This window comes from Carettochelys insculpta, chromosome 4 (genome assembly GCF_033958435.1).
Source record: "Carettochelys insculpta isolate YL-2023 chromosome 4, ASM3395843v1, whole genome shotgun sequence".
NCBI lineage: Eukaryota > Metazoa > Chordata > Testudines > Carettochelyidae > Carettochelys > Carettochelys insculpta.
In genome coordinates, this window is record NC_134140.1 from 34,942,787 (window position 1) to 34,957,528 (window position 14,742).

The 14,742-nt window shown below is 42.2% G+C and overlaps 1 protein-coding gene across 2 annotated transcripts in view; it reads left to right on the forward strand.

Moving 5' to 3' along the window:
* The first annotated feature begins 255 nt into the window (after positions 1 to 255).
* SLC34A2 (solute carrier family 34 member 2) overlaps positions 256 to 14,742 on the forward strand; it is a 36,315-nt gene continuing 21,828 nt past the window's right edge. The window contains exon 1 of one of the 2 annotated variants that reach the window (XM_074991769.1): positions 256 to 346. The gene's annotated coding sequence lies outside the window, so the exon portion shown is untranslated. Of the gene's footprint in view, positions 347 to 1,268; positions 1,285 to 14,742 lie in introns of those variants that run through there. The other variant, XM_074991768.1, reaches the window with a different exon arrangement.

Sequence of the window (14,742 nt, forward strand, 5' to 3'; positions counted from 1 at the left end):
ATGGGATCTGAGATCAAACTTGGGTGCTTTGCTCTAGTGCATCGTAAGCGGTAATAAGGCTTATTTAGCTTCTGGTTACATTTATGCAGCTCTCTTGTCTTTGAATTATGTACTTACCCTTTTGCCAGCCCGGTGCCTCCTTAGTGTAGCATGAGTTTAACAGTTTAGAATTTAATAAGTTATTCTGTTGGTTATGTATAAGGCATATAAGATTCCAGCTCACACCTTATCAGCTGTTTTGTCTCTGCAGGCAAACAGGAATGAAAAGCAACAATAACTTCTTTTGTCACCAAACTACTTTTCTTGGTAGATATGACCTGCATGCATATAGAAGGAGATCTCTTGGGTAAGATGCTGCTTCACATAGTTACTTTTCTGTGTGAAGCTTCTCTTTAAGAGTGAGTAGGACTGTAAAGCAAAATATAATTGTAATATTTGATGCTACCTGGTCAGTACCCAGATCCCCTACAAACCCCATTGTGCACTACAGTTCTTCGGCTGAGTTATTTGTTTGTATAGTTCATGAATCTTTAATATTGTACTAAGCATATTCATACCTGTCCTACTTTCTAGACTTTGGGATACAATTACCAGGAGCAGTCTTACATCTTTAAATCTCTGTAAGAATGAGAACCACACCAGCAATGGCCGAAATGCTAATGATCACTGTAGCTTCTCCTTAATTGGAAACACTGACACTGATAAGAATGAAAACGATTCCTTTGTTCTGAAAGTGATTCTTACAGGTTTTCTAATGACTGTTTTTTTATCTGATTCTCCTTCACTTCTCTTCTTAGACAGATCTATAGGCAAATGGAATGTACAGAAAGAATAATAGATGAACAGACTGATAGCAATACCATCTCCCAAACTGAACTTTTTTGTTAAACTTCTGATATCATAAAACATGTTTGGAAAATTCTTATGAGAGAGATTACTGAATGGGATGATGCCCAGAAATTTGTCAGAAGTGGAACAAATAGCTCCACAGCATTCAGAGGAACATAAGAGCTGTGCTTGGTTAATGCTGATGAGACGATGTTTCCTACAACAAGATGAGTGTGAAACAATTTGAAGCTTAGTACTGTTGGTTACTGCCCTGCTGGAAACAGCTGATTGAGATCATTAAATTGCAGGTAGGCAGTGCCTCCCGAGTGTAAGGTAGGAATGTGAGTGTGTGGTGATGACAGCAGACTTTGCTCAATACCTGCGTCTATATATATTGTAGGTTTCAGTAGATACCTGGCCGATCCCTTCACTCTATTGTCTGGGAAGAAAGAAGTGGTAAGTAAAAGCCACCCAGACAAACTCTCATTTTTTAAAAACTTTACATTAGTTTGCAAGTCAGAATCTCCACAGAATTCATTTGAAGCTCACATGAAAAAGTAGCAACTAGAGTTCACAGAGAAGTAGAATTGCCCAATGTGGTATAAATGAGTTCTTAAAACGTTCAGCTTCAGTCCTTTAATTTGTGCTCCTCATATTTTAAAATGGATGATATAAGAGTATACATTGTGGCATAATAAATATTTTTAGAAAGGAACTATATTTTTATTGAAGAATCCTAATGGGGAATTAAAAGTTAATTTAATAGTGGTAAAGTATTGTGTTAACCTTTTATTTGGTGAGATTTTAAAATAAAGACCCGTGAAGAGTGGTAGTACATATTGCAGGGGGGAAAGTCTAGAATGTAATCGGTAAAGCATTTCATGTAGTTAGTATAATAGAATAATGTTTATGTGCAACACTGTAGCAGTATCAAGCAATTTGTCCAGGATACATTTTCTTAAGCTAATTCAGTTTGATACATTGAGGCAAAAGGAATATATTAGTCTGATATAGTTAGCTGAATTAACGTGACTGGAACTAGAAGTCCACAAATATCGAGGAACTTTATTAGAGGCTCTTCTATTAGATCAGTCAGCCTTTTCTTGAGATTCTTTACGATGTGCTTCAGGTTAAGTCCTGATAAGCACCTGTTTTAATTTCCCTATTTATTATTAAGATTTTGTTCCTTTTAATTTTCAAGAATTATAGCTTGTTTTATTTAGGTACCTTTCTTCCAAGTAGCTCACTGCAAGTTTTATTTAGTAGTAGTTGTGAACAGTATTTTGTGAACTGTTTGTTCATGAGTTGATGGATGATTATTATTATTATTTGCTCTATTTTTGCATTGGCTTAGACATTAACTTTATTTATTATTTCATGTTATCTATGATTTATTTTTGACATGCTTTAGATTCTATTTTGTGAGGCAACCAGAAGCCTAAGGGCTCAATATAAATGAAAAAATGAATCAGTTTATTATCCATACACTGTAATTTTCCTTCTGTGAGGGGAAGTTTAGAAGTTTTACATTGTGGCTAGATTCTGATCACTTTATTCAGTCCCACTGAAGTCTCTGTTGCTAAAGCAAGGAAGAAACTTGTCCCTAGCAAGTTTGAGTTTGCATGTATTTAAATTACTCCCTTCTCTGTTATGCTTATTGGATTGGAGCATCAATGTGACAGACACTTGGACCAAATCCATAGCTGATGTAAATGGATATGAAGTTAAGTTAAAGATGAACTTGATCGAAGTTAATAGAGCTGCAGCACTTTACACAGTTTGACAAGTTGGCCCCTGTGTCTTTACAAGTCTTAAGTATTTTTCTAGTTATACATTTTAAAGAAAAATTCAACGTTTATTCAAAACAGCTATTGAAAAAGGGTTGATACATAATTGCTACTGAGATGGTTAGGTGATGAAATAGTATTGATTCACGTAGTTAAAGGAGAATATCGAACTGGCTTTAGAAATGACATTTTTAAAATGGTATCTCTACACCACGGTGAATGACTATAAAGTACTGTGTATATGTATAGAAGTCAACTTAGAAGAAAGCTTTCATTAAGTGGATTTTCCATGTCTTGCCTTGGAAAATGTATGAAAGATCTGGAAATAATTTTCACGTATGATAATCCAACTGATTACTATGTTTACTAATGGTTGCACATGAACAAATCAGTACTTTCTTCAGAGAGAAAACCTTTCCTGCCCTCTTCCAGCCCCCAGCATTTCATCTCAATTTTACTTCATCCAATTTCCCTGCAATTTTGACTTCTCTAAACTTTACTGTTTCCCAGTACTAGTTTCAAGTACAACTTGCCCTTTCACTGAACTGTCATGGATGGAAAGGTACAAACAATGCTTTGTGGACACATGGCAATTAGTAGTTTATATCTCCTTAGGTTAACTCCAGCAAAAGAGAGAGACTTGCAGCTGCTTTTAATGTAAAATTGAGAACTACTGATAGTTAAGCTCTACAACACAGGAAATGTGGAAATGGTTTAATGAGATATCTGGGAGTAATACCTGGTAATTCCATGATACCTAAAGCTGCTCAAGATACTGACCAAAGAGTTCAACTGTTGTGAATGTGTACTACTGTAAGTTTTCATACAAACTAGGGGGGGTCAGCCTTTGCTGGCATATGCCAGTGGGCCACTCATATCAGTATCGGAGAAGTAGCCGAGTTACTGCGTATCTTCAAAAACAACAAGAAGCCCCATAGCACGTTATAGACTAATGGATATTTTGGAGCATAATCTTTCGTGGGCAAAGACCCGCTTCATCAGATGCGTGAGGGTGCGGAGGGTTTCATGACCCATTGGCATATGCCAGCAAAGGATGGGTCTTTGCCCATGAAATGTTATGCTCTAAAATATCTGTTAGTCTATAAGGTGCCACAGGACTTCTCATATTTCAGGGTTGGTTTAAAATATTTCACTTTTTGTTCTTCTGCTTTGTGCTCTTTAAGGAAGGGACTGCTTTTGTTTATATTTGAAAAAACAATTAGCCCACAGTGGTCATGACCAGAAGCAAGAGTTGCAACTATAGAATCAAGAACAACAAGAAGTATTGTGGCACCTTAAGGACTAACAGATATTTTGGAGCATAAGCTTTCGTGGGCAAAGACCTGCTTCATCAGAGGCATGAGTGGGGGGGTGGTTTCAGAGGGGTATTTAAAGAGTGGGGTCCCAGTAAAAGGGAGGGCCAGAGCTGACAAGGTCTATTTAGCAAGGTGGAAATGGCCCAGTATCAATAGTACTTATCAAAAGAGGAAAAAACAAGTTAGATCAGATGTGAGCCTTTGTCAGAGTCTAATGGGGAGATATTAACTCCCAGGACAGAGAAGCTGCCTTTGTAAGCTGTGAGCCACTCCCAGTCTCTGTTTAATCCTTTGTTAGTGGAGTCAAATTTGCAAATACATTGCAGCTTGGAGATTTCTCTTTCCATTTGATTTTTGATATTTCTTTGTGTCAAGACTGTCACCCTTAAATCTGCCACTGAGTGTCCAGGGAGATTGAAATGTTCACCCACAGGCTTCTGTACATTACCGTTCCTGATGTCTGATTTATGTCCATTTATTCTTTTATGGAGAGACTGTCCAGTTTGGCCAATGTAAATTGCAGTGGGGCATTGCTGGCACATGATGGCATATATTATATTAGTAGATGTGCAGGTAAAGGAGCCCCTGATGCTATGGTTGATGTTAGGTCCTGTGATGATGTCACTGGTGTAGATATGTGAGCAGAGTGGGGCAGCGTGGACAATTGCATCACAGGACCTAACATCAACCGCCTCCTGACATCAATACCCCTCTGAAACCACCCCACCAACTCATGCATCTGATGAAGCGGGTCTTTGCCCACAAAAGCACATGCTCCAAAATATCCGTTAGTCTATAAAGTGCCACAAGAATTCTTGGTGGTCTCAAAGCTACAGACTAACACAGCTACTAGAATCATACACTTATGACTTATGAGGATGCCTAGAGGCCGACTAGATCACAGCTTTCATCAGTGTTAGATTTCCTACCTTGGAAATACTCCTTTCATACAGCATGCTAAGAATCTTCTGACGTGCTACTTCATGAAAGAAATACTTTCCATTTCAGTCCCTGCATCATTGTTGGTGAGAGCCTCTCAAAGTAGCATTTAAAATCCTGTCTAAAGTAAATTATTATGTCAAGGACTGTGGAAATGATTTTCCATTCCCTTACACTTTGTATAGTCATTTATATCTATGCAAAGCAGATATAAACAGCTACTATTTTGATGTGAAGTATCAGAGGGGTAGCCGTGTTCGTCTGGATCTGTAGCAGCAACGAAGGGTCCTGTGGCACCTTATAGACTAACAGAAAAGTTTAGAGCATGAGCTTTCGTGAGTTAACTCACTTCTTCAGATGCTGGTCAGCTTCTGAAGCATCTGAAGAAGCATCTACAGCATCTGAAGAAGTGAGTTAACTCACGAAAGCTCATGCTCTAAACTTTTCTGTTAGTCTCTAAGGTGCCACAGGACCCTTCGTATTCTGATGTGGTGAGAGAGGTGCCCGCTGACTTTACACAGGTATAAATAATATAAGCTGTGTCTACACGTGCATGCTACTTCGAAGTAGCGGCACTAACTTCGAAATAGCGCCCGTCGCGGCTACACGCGTCGGGCGCTATTTCAAAGTTAACTTCGATGTTAGGCGGCGAGACGTCGAAGTTGCTAACCTCATATGGGGATCGGAATAGCGCCCTACTTCGACGTTCAACGTCAAAGTAGGGACCGTGTAGACGATCCGCGTCCTGCAACGTCGAAATTGCTGGGTCCTCCATGGCGACCATCAGCTGGGGGGTTGAGAGATGCTCTCTCTCCAGCCCCTGCGGGGCTCTATGGTCACCGTGGGCAGCAGCCCTTAGCCCAGGGCTTCTGGCTGCTGCTGCGGCAGCTGGGGATCCATGCTGCAGGCACAGGGTCTGCAACCAGTTGTCAGCTCTGTGTATCTTGTGTTGTTTAGTGCAACTGTGTCTGGGAGGGGCCCTTTAAGGGAGCGGCTTGCTGTTGAGTCCGCCCTGTGACCCTGTCTGCAGCTGTGCCTGGCACCCTTATTTCGATGTGTGCTACTTTGGCGTGTAGACGTACCCTCGCAGCACCTATTTCGATGTGGTGCTGCGCAATGTCGAAGTTGAACATCGACGTTGCCAGCCCTGGAGGATGTGTAGACGTTATTCATCGAAATAGCCTATTTCGATGTTGCTACATCGAAATAAGCTATTTCGATGTTGGCTTCACGTGTAGACGTAGCCATAAAGGGCAAGGAAATGGAATATGAGGCCATGTGGCACCTGGTTTCAGCTTTTCTGCAATGTCCACTTTTTCTGTGAAATAATGTTTCCAAAGTTTCAGTGCTTCTCCTTGGGGAAGACCATAAACTTGGAAGTGAATATTGCTGTGATACATTCTGCACCAGAGTGAGATGAGACTTTATTAAATTAACTGTGGATAGCTGAAGGCCAGAATTCTGTTAATCAACCTACCTAGTTGCTGCAATTTACCTCCTCAGACATTTACCATTTCATTTAGCTAGGGTTGGGCTTCAGGGAAGTGGACATCTTTAGGTGATACTTAAGTCCAACCTCTACATGGTTGTATTTTGAGACTTATCAGGCTGTTAGGGTTTGCTGCTACTGTGGTATTGTCCCTGGGAACAACTGCTGAGGGCAGTTGCTTCTAGGAATTGGGGTATTTGAGGCATTAGATTCTGTTCAGCGTCTTGGACATTGATCAGACTTCAAATTAAATAAGTTTGATGTGTATATTTCATTCTATATTACCTCTCTTCTACCACCTATTCCCTTCCTGTCTTCCCCCCAACTCAATTTGCTCAGCATGCTTCATGATAATGAAACAGAAAGTATTTAAATATCAATAATAAAACTAAATGTCTTACCTGTGGAACTCCAGACCCGTTAGTGTTATCAGGCATTCTAATTATGAACTGTGTTCTGCTAAACTCTTGTGCTTAGAAGATTTCTTATGTAGTGATATGAAAGAGCTGGTCACCAGGTATAGTTTTCAAGCCCTCATGACTCTTCAGATCATACTGGTCTCATTTTCATGCTGCCCCAGTATCAGGGTAGGGAGAAAGCTCAAGTTCCACTTTTTGGTTGTAGCAAAACAGTTCTACATGTGTTTTGTAGGCAATAGAACCTGACCTGATGTGTGATGAAAACAAACTGCCAATCCAAACCTACACATGGATTTTAAACACTATTTTAATGTTCGCATTTAGATTTTTGATGTCTGCTACTCTTAAGAAATTTGTTCCAAGCTGTTTTAATGCTGAACATAGACTAATTCAACTTGTCTAACAGGGCTGGGTTGTTTTGACATGCACATGACTACGAGAATGGCTCCAGGCAAACAGAGAGAGACTGCTGAAACAAACAAGTGTGGGTTCTTTTCTCCACCTGTATAAAGATCATTCTCTGTGTGCTCTCCAAGTTGCTGTGTCTACACTACTGTTAAAACTTGACATACAGCAGTTGTGCAAAGGCACTGTTGTTGCCATCAGGATATTACCATAATTTTCCCAACCAGCATGGAAGGAGGAAAAGGTGTCTATGCTATAGAAGGAGGTGACTGATCATTCTGTGCTTGACTTTCTGCCTCAGCCATGGTTGAACACAAATACCCATTGGAGAAGGGACTGGAACCTGACTCTCCTCCCTCCCACATGAGTGCCCTAGCTACAGGGCTATCAAGACATTCTCACTCTCTCTCTGGCCCAGTGACCATTTAATTATTTACACAAAGAGGAATAGCTTCACAGCAGCAATTGTGACACCTACCCCTTAACCCAGTAGTTCATGTACTATCCAGGGAAGTAGGGGAACTGGGACCAAGCCTCTGCTCCCAATCAGACTGAATGGGGATTTAAAGATGGTTCTCCTGTATCATCAGTGAGTACTCTAACTAGGATATTGGATAGAAAGGGGAAAGGACGCCACCACCTCCTTCTTTTACGTAGGCCCAGATCTGACCCTACAGGCAAGATAAGCAGTGGAATACCTTGTCAGAAACTCCAGCTAGAGTTTACATGTGAGCTGGGCATCAGGGCAGAGTTGGCTTTACACACATCCAGCAGCAGGAATGTAGGCACCTACAGGATTTGAGGGGCAACTGCATAGGGTTTCGAAGATCTGATTTCTGGATTTAGGCACCCAAATCCGTTGGTAGGTCTATCCCTGAATTGTGTAACTGCTCAGGGCAGGGGCTATACAATACAGAACTTAAAATTCCAGTGACCTCCAAAGCATTGTTCATGTTAATACTCTTGGTAGTGTTAACATATGTGGAGCTGAATTTGGTGGTAGCAGCCAAGTGATAATTTAGCAAATATTCCCGACACGCATAGGCTGCATCTACACTAGAGAGTTTAGCTGACAGAAGTTACTGTCGGGACATGTTTCCCGACAGAATCTCTGTCAATAGAATGCGTCCACGCCTAATGGAAGCTCCCCCTGTTGACGCCCTCTGTCGACAGAACAGCCAACTGGAAGCTCTGCAAACAGGGCTGCTCAGTGAACTGGAAGCCCTCTCGGTCGACAGAGGACACCAACATTATCTTTTTGTCAACAGACTCTGTTGACCGAGGCACTATGCCTTGTACAGGAGCGACATAATGCTCCCGAGAAAAGTGCTGCATTCTGTTGACAGTTTCTTGACAGAATGCATTTGTAGTGTGGATGCTCCATGAGTTTTCTTGACAAAACCCCAGTTTTGTTAGCAAAACTGTAGCGTAGCTGCAGCCCTAGTCTTTACTTGCTTTGTAAAGGGCCTGCTCAAAGGAAAGGCTGAGACATTAGCCATATTTACCCATATTCTGTGCTAGAAGAGCACTATCGTGGTTCTTTTCTTACAGCTATGCTATAATTGTAACTGTCCAGTGTTTAATTTGTGTGGGATTTGGCAGGGCTGAGCCCTGGCGCACGTAGGCTTGGCACCTCTGGGCCTCCTGCATCAGTTATTAATGTAAAAAAATTGCTTGAGCCCTGGCACCTCTTTCATTACAAATTAAGCTCAGTAACTGTCTGTAACAGAGGTGTATAACACTGAAGTGATGTATATATGGAGTAATTTAGCCTTTGTTGAAAACAGCTGTCAACAACAGATGTGGCTGGACCAGTGCTAAAATCCATTACATGTGTTAAGACCCAATCCTGACCAGCATGCAGGCTATGAAAATGCAAATAGCCTCTCATTTGCATAGTTATACGGCTAATTTGCATGCCCCCATGGGACAAGGCACTGCTGCCAAAGGGTTTTTTCGCCAACAGAACCATGTCTACTTGCCATGTCTTCTGACAACAGCAGCCTCTGCAGGCAAGCAATCCCATGGAAGTATGCAAATTAGCTGTGCCACTACACAAATGAACATCCATTTGCATTTGCAAGAGCCCTCCTTTGCATCATGCTGCCGGCAGCATGGCTCCATGTAGGTGTAGCTGCAGAGTATAGGCATGTGCCTGAATAGCACAAATGGGCGCTATGATTTGGGTCCTAAAATAAGACATCCTGGAAAGATTAATGGAAATGGAGAGAGCAGGGTTTTAATTTCTATGGCTGCGTCTACACGTGCACGCTACTTCGAAGTAGCGGCAGTAACTTCGAAATAGCGCCCGTCACGTCTACACGTGTTGGGCGCTATTTCGAAGTTGAAATCGACGTTAGGCGGCGAGACGTCGAAGTCGCTAACCCCATGAGCGGATGGGAATAGCGCCCTACTTCGACGTTCAACATCGAAGTAGGGACGTGTAGACGATCCGCGTCCCGCAACATCGAAATAGCGGGGTCCTCCATGGCGGCCATCAGCTGGGGGGTTGAGAGATACTCTCTCTCCAGCCCTTGCGGGGCTCTGTGGTCACCGTGGGCAGCAGCCCTTAGCCCAGGGCTTCTGGCTGCTGCTGCTGCAGCTGGGGGTCCGTGCTGCATATACAGGGTCTGCAACTAGTTGTTGGCTCTGTGTATCTTGCACTGTTTAATGAAAGTGTGTCTGGGAGGGGCCCTTTAAGGGAGCGACTTGCTGTTGAGTCCGCCCCGTGACCCTGTCTGCAGCTGTGCCTGGCTCCCTTATTTCGATGTGTGCTACTTTGCCGTGTAGACGTTCCCTCGCTGTGCCTATTTCGATGTTGGGCTGAGCAACGTCGAAGTTGAACATCGACGTTGCCAGCCCTGGAGGACGTGTAGACGTTATTCATTGAAATAGCCTATTTCGATGTCGCAACATCGAAATAAGCTATTTCGAAGTTGGGTGCACGTGTAGACGTAGCCTATATGTTCAGTCCACAATAAAAATAGCAGGGCCCTCTTCAGATCCATACACTCAGGTACTATTTCAGCATGACACTTACACAGTTACACGTCAGAAAATAAAAAAAAAAAAAGGTTAAAGCAGCAATTGAAGTGGTTTTCTACAGGAGGCAAAATGAATGAAGAATTATAGCTACCTATAGCTGCATACTTAAATTTCTGAAAGCCTCATGTTGTTTGCTTCACTAGCAGGCAAAACTGAACTCATTTACAAATAGGGAGAGGAAATCATATTGTTGCTTCTTTTTAACATGTTGAAATCGCTGGAGCCTGGCATTCTCTTTGATGCAATCTTGTTTATTTATGAAGAAAAAGACTTCCTTCTCTGACTGCAGGAAGAACCAAGAACAAAACAAGTTCTGTAGTTAATCCCCCAAGGCACTTTAGATGATAAACTGGAAGGCTTCTCTCTAGCTTTTCCCAGGTCACATCATGCTCACAGTCTGTTGCTAAGTTTTTTTGTTCTTTGGCCCTGCTTCTCCTTTTCTGTGGTCCCAATTTCTCTGTGTTGTGCCTTCTCCCACTGCCACACCCCCACACACACCTGGTTACAATATGCCATGGAATCTCCCTGGCCACATGGTACTAGTTTGTAGACAGACTTTATTAGGCCTTGTTTTAGCTGTGGTCCCTTAACTGTTTCTTACAAATCTGTTAAATGAGGGGTATGTTCACACATAGTTTGAATGAGGTTTTAACTCAGCCCATAACAAGGAGTTACCCTTAACACGCCTCTGTTCCATTTCACTTATCTTCTCAGTGAGACCTAAAATGGTGATACCTAATAACCCCTCTGGAACAGAAAGAAAATAAATAATTTAACAGATTACAAATATTACAAACTAAAATATTTACAGAGAGGAAGCTGTGCTAATCTATACACTATCAAAACAAAAAGCAGTCAAGTAGCACTTTAAAGACTAGCGAAATAGTTTATTAGGTGAGCTTTCATGGGACAGACCCACTTCTTCAGACCATAGCCAGACCAGAAGAGACTCAATATTTAAGGCACAGAGAACCAAAAACAGTAAGCAAGGAGGACAAATCAGAAAAAGATAATCAAGGTGAGCAAATCAGAGAGTGGAGGCGGGGGGAAGATCAAGAATTAGATTGAGCCAAGTATGCAGACGAGCCCCTATAGTGACTCAGAAAGTTCCCATCACGATTTAAACCATGTGTTAATGTGCCGAATTTGAATATAAAAGCCAGCTCGGCTGCTTCCCTTTCCAGAATGGTGCGATAATTCTTCTTCAGTAACACACATACCTTGAGGTCATTGACAGAATGCCCCATTCCATTAAAATGTTGACTAACTGGTTTGTGGATCTGGAGTGTTTTGATGTCTGTTTTGTGCCCATTGACCCTTTGTCTAAGGGAGTTAGAAGTCTGTCCAATATACAAAGCATCTGGGCATTGTTGGCACATGATGGCATATATGATGTGAGTAGAGGATCATGAGAAAGTGCCTGTGATTCTGTGAGTAACCTGGTTAGGTCCAGTGATGGTATTTCCAAAGAAGATATGTGGACAAAGCTGACAGCGGGCTTTGTTGCAGGGAAAGGTTCCAGGACTGGTGTTTCTGGGGTGTAGACTGTGGCTGTTAGTGAGGATCCTTATGAGGTTGGGAGGTTGTCTGTAGGAGAGAACAGGCATGTCACCCAGGGCCTTCTGGAGTGTGGCATCCTGATTAAGGATAGGTTGTAGGTCTTTAATAATTCGTTGCAGTGGTCTGAGTTGGGGGCTGTAGGTGATGACCAGTGGTGTTCTGTTCTGTTGGCTTTTTTGGGCCAATCTTGGAGTAGCTGGTCTCTTGGTATGCGTCTGGCCCTGTCAATTTGTTTTTTTACTTCTCCTGGTGGGTAATTCAGGTTTATGAATATTTGGTAAAGTTCTTGTAGTTTTTGGTCTTTGTCAGTTGGATCAGAGCAAATGCAATTGTACCTAAGAGCTTGACTGTAAACAATGGATCCAGTCACGTGTGCAGGATGGAAACTAGAAGGGTGTAGATAAGTATAGCGATCAGTAGGTTTTCAGTACAGTGTGGTACTGATCAGGCCATCCTTGATTAGTACTGTAGTGTCCAGGAAATGTATCTCTTGCATGTTGTAATCGAGGCATAAGTTGATGGTGGGGTGAGCTGATGGGAATAAGGGGACTTCGAAGTAGGTGGGGTCCTTTCGAAAAGGAGCCCCGTGGGGATGAGCCGCAAGGCGGCGAGGCACGTCAATTTCGAAGTGCCGCGGCTGCCCGCATGCTAATGAAGCACTGAATATGCATTTCAGCGCTTCATTAGTAAACTTCGAAATGGCCATTTGCGTGGCCATTTCGAAGTTTGGGGCTAGTATAGACGTAACCATGATGTCACAAAGGCTTTTCATTTTTATCAGAGGCCATCAGATTTTCCCCAGAAAATCTGTAACCTTTGTCAGTTTTGTCACCTTGAACAACACTTCCTCAGCTCTTGTGCCCTAGCGCCCCTCTGCCACTTGCACTACATTGATGACATCTTCACCATCTGGACCCACTCAGGATCCCAAATCCAGTAGATACCGTCACTAAGAGCGCTGCCACTTTCACAGTCACTTGATTTTTTTTTTTTTTTTTATGGACTATACCTCAGGTCATTTTCAAAACCTTCGATAGCTATTAGCAAATACTGATTGCCAGCCTTTGTCACAGGCAACAGCTTAAGAGTCTCAGTGGTAATGGTCTCCACTGGTTTCTCCCACAAGATTCTACTGCAAATGGACTCTCCCAGTTTTAGGGGAACTCGTCTTTGTAAAGCAAACACCACATTTCCTGTACCCACTTTTTATGTCCTCATTTTATTTTACCTGACAGAAATTTTGTCTTGGCTTGGCTGAGGTTATGCCCATCCCAAGTGCCCAGCAGTACTGTAGTAAGATCACGACACACTGAAAAAGAAGTGTATATCATCTTTAAATTCCAAGCGTTCCCCTCAAAACTGTATGTAGGAGGAAACCATACATCAGTCAATTTTCTAATTATACACTATCAGGAGATCAGAAGCCTCTTTGGGAAGTTTGCAGTTTGTTCTGGGGTTCTTTCCTGCAAGCCTGTCCATATTGTTCGAGAGGATAAACCAGGGGCACTGGGCACCTCTGCAAATTAGTGGAAGAGAGGCGGACCAGTTCCAGTGAGTAACTAATTCTTTGCTCTCCTGCTTGGTGCAGTGTTTTTCAAATGCTGTCTTCAAATGCTGGAATATTACTATGCTTATGGCTGTGCCTACATAGGACTGTGAAATCTTACCACTGCAGTTCTTCCAATCACCTGACAAGCTGTTCCTTAAAATTCCTGAATCTAAAGAGGGAAGCATTGATTGCTTCTAGCCATAAACTTCCTCCCCTACAAATAGCAAGGAAGACGCTCTATAGATTTAACCACTTCTGGAGTTCTTTTTGGTTGGTGCATTAATCTCTCTTTGGAGCACTTAGGTCTTTACTATAATAAGGTACCATCCACTCAAGCCCCTCATGTTTTTATGTCCGTGTTTTCCTCAAACCATAAGAACTGACATCTAGACTGTGTCCAATATAAAAGGGTTTTTGAAACATGGATAGATGAAGCCAGGCATCATCACAAGAGCTTTTTCACCTGTGTAAATGCTACAGCACGCTTTGCTGACCACTGAAATGGTTTCCTTTTCTTACACAATCTATGCAGTGTTTTTGCAGTAGTTGGAAACCCACAAGTGAACTTCCTGTAACAGGATCTCTGTAAAGCTCAGCACTTATGTTACTGTCTGGGGCACTGGGTAGCTTCTTTAAGCATGTGTGATCTAATATCCATTATGTTTCAGCCTGTAACAACTTTGCCTATACACATCACAGGTCGTAATATGCACACTCAGTACCCAGACTCTTATTACTGTTGTTTAGATCTGGGCTATTAAATCAAAACTCTAGTTCTGATCTTTGTGCCTTAGTAAGATTTGCTCCTTCAGCTTGGAGTCACCTATTTAATAGTCCAAGAGAGAGGATTTCGCTAGACTCTTTATGCATTGTTTTGGCTTGCCTTAAATTTATAACAGCCCTTCTTTTTGTGGCCAGTTTTGTCACAGTACCAGCATTTAACTGACCTATTTTTAGATTAGTGACCATTTTCTCTTTTTACAAACCATGTTTATCATTTGTTCTAGTCATTCAATACTGTCATGCACCGGATTTGAATCCACTGTTTCATCATACATATAGGATACAGAGCTCATGGTGAGCTGTTCCAGTTTCCTCACTAGCAGCAAGAAAACTTCAGGTTCAATGGTAAAATTCCACAACCGAGTCTCCCAGGTCCTTTGCTGGTTCAAGCAAAGGTTCTTTTTTCCCCTCTCCTTCCAGCTCCTTGTTGTGTCGTGCTCAGCTCAAACTGAAGACTAAATCTAAACAACAGTCAAAGGTCTGGGTAAGTTCTGCAGTGCAATCAGAAATTGGCCACTCAAGTTTGCTGCTTGTAACCCTCCTTTCTATCCTTTCTCCCAGCCATTCAGCTGTAATGTTGACCTGGGCCAAAAAACTTCCCAGGGAGTTTTCCCTTCAAATA